This window comes from Triticum urartu, chromosome 7A (assembly GCF_056163025.1).
Source record: "Triticum urartu cultivar PI428250 chromosome 7A, HENAU_Tu73, whole genome shotgun sequence".
Classification (NCBI taxonomy): domain Eukaryota; kingdom Viridiplantae; phylum Streptophyta; class Magnoliopsida; order Poales; family Poaceae; genus Triticum; species Triticum urartu.
Genome location: NC_141879.1, coordinates 36,905,859 through 36,911,139, shown reverse-complemented (window position 1 = coordinate 36,911,139; position 5,281 = coordinate 36,905,859).

Here is a 5,281-nt window from a genome sequence, read left to right as displayed (position 1 = left end):
AACTATCCCGAGTAACGTTTCGGTAATATTGTACAATGTACGAGAAAAAGTTAATTCGTGAAACTAGATACAAGGTCAATATTTTATTCTATGTGCAAGCACGAACGAAGTCAACAAAGAAAAAATTGCCTCTTCTTCTCTTGGTGATCTTTATGAAAGTTCATGGCATACTGATATAATGCTACTACTATTAAGCATGAGTGGTTGGTGCGGAATAGAGAAATCAAGGTGCGCACGGATATCCTCACATGCTTTTCAAGCCATTGCTATTGTTTTTATGAAGAACCATACTTCATGAATGACATGCAACATTGTTAAACCGAAGGCTTTTACAAGAAAGTATTGAGAGAAGGGAGAGCAAACAAAAGATGGGTAATATACTTATACACGTAAAAGTGCTCCTCAATGGAAGAATGGCTGCTTTTGAAAAGAAAAAGGACCATTTCAATATTTTGTTGATTCTACAATTTCATTGGGAGTTCCGTTAGGATATATCCCTTCTAACCCATTGATCTCGCTAAAGAGGGATATTTTTCAGCCATCAACATTGCAGTGAAAATTCTGAGGATGTAAAGTGATTCAACGAGCTCACATAAAAAGCCAACTCGTCGAGGAAAAAGAAATACCAACACCTTAATTGGTAAAATTGTACAAGATCAATATGTTTTTCCTCGAGGAATAGGAAGGTGGTCTAGAGAAACATATTTTAAAGTTCTACACTAGATAGCGTGAGGCATCACACAAGTCATGAACCTATGTGCCATGTCGTTTGATGGTTAGGATTGTGTGATTTAGCCGACATGTGCTATAAACACTTTGAACTCCCATGACCATGCCATCTTACATACTTATCCTCAAGGTCGACGATAGCAAACACATTGGAGATGGCGTAAAACGCGTAGGACAGAGGCAACAATATTGTTGGGTGAGTGGGTGGGATGGGGTACAACATGAGAAAGCACTCCAGAAAAGAGCTCATGTTTAAAGGAGCGTAGGGTGTCTGTGGCTCAGTGCCACCTACACAACTCATGGGATCTCCAAGCATAGTACCATGTTTGTCTATGTGTGTGTATACCAACTCAAATATGAGAAGGAATACTTAATGAATGGTCTTGCTTCCTTAAAGATGTTTATTATAACCCACCCGGGGAACTCTTATTTTGAGGAAGCAATGAAAAATATCTATTTTCTATCCTCAATAAATGAGGAAGGAGAGGTGAGATCCTCGCATAAGTGCGAGCAAACCTTTCTTTTGTAATACATAGTACCCGATTCTTTGTTTTATGATTGTGTTGTATTTTTCCATTTTTGAGACAGACCCAAGCCAAAGCTTTATTGTTGTTTCTTGCTTCATTTTTTTCAAGTGAGTCTTTTCCATTCGGTTCACTAGCTTTAGGGAAAATAGAAGATGCGGAAATAATCGCTTCTAAATATTTGAAGGATACCTTATCAAGGCAGTGGACATTTTCACCGGGAAGAGAGGAATACAAATCATTCTTTTTTCTGACCACATGGACCAGTAGGCCCCAAATTTTCAATTGCTTGATTAAAAAATATTTTTGAGGTTATAGATATGTTTTAAGAAGAAGAAAACTTTCTCGCAATGAATGCATTTTTTTTTACTAATACTAGAACAATGCCCGTGCGTTGCAACAGGATATAAATATTGTAGTACGTCAAGTACGTCAGCTTGTGATTACCTACCCATAATATGCGACTGTGTAAATAAATGCTCATCAATTTTTTCCCGTTAATTACCTTATATTTTGATCAAAAGTTTGGTAAGTAAATGAAAATGAAATTGGTTCAGAAGGTAAGTAAATTAAGATGATTGATTATTATACAGGCAAGGTTGGACAAAGGAGTGATGGGAAGAAAGATGAAATGGAAATCTTACATTCTTTTTAAGTAGTAGAGACTAGGTTGACACACATTTATGATGTTCAGTTTAATTTATTTGTAAGACATTTTTCAACTAGACCATCTGCTCCCCTTTTTCTCCTTCTGGGGCAGTAATAAAATCCCTAGAGATAATAAGCGAGATATAGCTGTCGCCTTTGGCGATCTGCCAATGGGCTAGGCCCAACACTGTATATTGTCTAGATGGGTTCCGCTTTATTTTTTCTCTTTCTTTTGTTTCTTTGTGCCGTTTCTCTATGTTTCTTTACTTGTTTTCTTTGGGCCATCGCCATTTTTCTTGTTTTCCTCGGGTGTTTTTTCTTTTAATTTTTTAAACACATGTCTACTTTTTTAATACACAGTGTATATCTTAGTATATACATATAACATTTTTAATATCTTTCGAATATATGTTAAACATGTTAAATATTTTTAATGGGTTGAAATATTTGACTAAAAATACGTCAACTTTATTTTACATTGTATAAAGTTTTTATAAATGTGTGAATATTTCAAAATCATGTCACGCTATTTTTCGAATACTATGAAACCTTTTTTTTGTACAAAAGGAACATTTATTTACATTGTACCAAAGTTTTTGTAAATGTCATGTACATATTTTTGAAACACGTGAACATTCTTGTGAAATATCAAGCACATTTTTCTGAATCAAAAGAACCAAATGTTTACATTGCACAAACATTTTTTTGGATGTCATGAACATATTTTTCAAATGCTATTAACATTGTTTTAAAGTTGATGAACATTTTTTGTTCGCTGCATGAAAAATTCTCAAATAAGTGATTAATATTTCTCAGTGTGAATATTGAAGAATGCTCACAATTTCTTATTTCCATGAATCCGTAAAAACATGTTCATGACTTTTTAAATGGTCAGGAATTTGAAAAGCGTTCACCATTTCCTAATTTCTTTGTTAATTCCAAAATTGGTCAAGATGTCAGAAAATGCTCAAGATTTTCTTAAAAAATTAAAAATAAGGTAGTTGAAAACAGTTAAAATCACAAGTAAAAGTAAAAGGAGCGTAAGTATCAAAAAATATATTAAATAGAAAAACGAAAATTAATTTAAATAAGAAAGGCGAAAATGAAGAAAAGCATAAATAACCTAAAAAGAGAGAAAACCCCACTTTGAGTAGGCTCTAGAACCTTCCGAAGACCGGAATCATATATTGTGCCTGTATCGGCAGCATACCTGGCCAAACGGCCCGGCCCGGCCCGGCCCAGCCCATCGTAATCGTGCCTGGCCTGGCACGGCCCGCCAGGGCACAATTACTATACGGGCCGTGTCGTGCCAGCCCGCGTGCTGCGCCCCTAGGCCCAGGCATGGCCCAGTTAGTAAATGGGCCGACACGTTGGCCTGTTTAGCACGGTGGGCCGCATACTTTTAGCCTGTTATTTGACGCACTGAGCGTTTTTAGCCTATTTTTACATGTTAGGGCATATATATAGATGTATATAAAAAACGTACTCGAGTCATGCCGTGCCAGCCCGCGTGCCCAGCCTCCAAGCCCAGGCACGACCCAAGGCGTGCCGCGTGCCGGGCCCGGCCCGTTTAGCTCGTGCCGTGCGTGCCCCAATGCGGGCCGTGCCGACGTGCTCACGGGCCGGCCCGAAAAAAGGCCCATTTGGCCAGCTATAATCGGCAGGGGTTATGCTCTCGGTCGCTCACTAGTGACCTATACGCCAAATAGAATTAATCCTATTGGTAGCACGTAGAGGGGCGCTATTATCGGCCGGCTAACACGGACACAGGCCTTCAGGGCTTATTTTCTTCCTGGTTTTTCACATTTTTGCATTGGCTTATAGTTTTATGTTTTTAGTTTTTCTTGTATTGGAATATATTCAGAGTAAATATACTCCATCTGTCTCAAAATAAGTGTGTTAACTTTAGTAAAATTTTGTACTAAAGTCAGTATAAAGTTGAGACACTTATTTTGGGATGGAGGGAGTATTAAAGAATAACTTTATATGCAAAAGTTAAAAAATACTAATCACGCATTAGAAAAATATTAAACATATATAGACAAATGTTTCTAATGTATATAAAAATTGTATAAGGTGTACAGAATTTTCGATATCAAATGTTAATCAGGCATTTGAGAAATTATTAAATGTGTGTATCAGAAATTTAATCAAGTATACAGAAAATGCTAATCAAGTATTTTGAAAATGTTAATCATGAATTTGAGAAATGTTACTGTTTACATAAATATATACCAAATTATGCAATGTGTATGAAGAAAATGTTGATCATGTATTTTAAAAAGGTTAACCATGTATGAAAAGTTTTGCTTATTGATTAAAAAATATATTAAACATGTATAAAGTATAAACAAATGTGATCATGTGTTGAATGTTTCCTAATTGAAATAAAATAATTCCACACACAATGTACATTTTTTATACATTAGGAACATTTGTATATGCATGTTTACCATTTTTAAATATATTTTAACTTTATTAAAATATAGGTTTTTTATGTCTAATTCATTTATTGTAAGTTGTACATATTTTGTATACAACGGGAAAAGAATTGTACACATTTAACATTTTAAAAACAGATGGGAAACATTTTTTTCATATAAACAATATAAGGGTTGAAACACCTTTCCGCTATTCGCTCCGGCCGCTCTCGCGGGCAGCAGGGCAAAGCCTAGCCGCCACCCGCGAGCGCCTCTTCCCTGCCGTCGGGCGAAGCCCAATTGGTATTGATGGTGGCGGGGCCCTTTCCGCTCCTCCCCTTGTGGCAAGTGACGCAGGACACGGCGAGCTGGTGAGGAGCGCATCGCTCGCGTGGGGCGGTGCGACGACGACTCAGGTGGCTGTGCTACGGGCGCGACTATGCGACAGAGTGGCGGTGGCTGCGTGGAGTTGGTCGTGAGGCACGCTGGCACATTGGGGTGGCATGTAGCTTGTTACGGCGGCGGCTCCATCAGATCTTGGCGAAAGGCGACGAGGGCTGCGGCGGCGCGGGCTGGGGGCGGCTCCTGGCATGGCGGGGAGTGCGCGGTGGGCAGCGGCCACAACATTTTTGGTCGGATGGCGGTGATGAACTCGGCGGCCTGCATTGACGGTCGTGGACATGGATCTGTCGGGTTGTGGGCTGTTTCTTGGTGGGGTTCGCGTGCATCCTCCGTGATTCGACTCGGCCGTCGCGCGGTGGATGCACTCGTCGGCGAGGCGGCCGCTGTGGCTCAAGAGATAGTGGTTGGCATTCGATGACGGTGTGCGGGTGGTGGTGCTCCTCCCTTCTCCTAGGTTCGGGCCGGCAACTAGAGCGACTCATGTGACGGAGATGGTCGGGACATGAGGCTCGTGCTCGGGCAGACCAGCTTGTGGCCCGGGGCGGGTCTGAGCTCCGG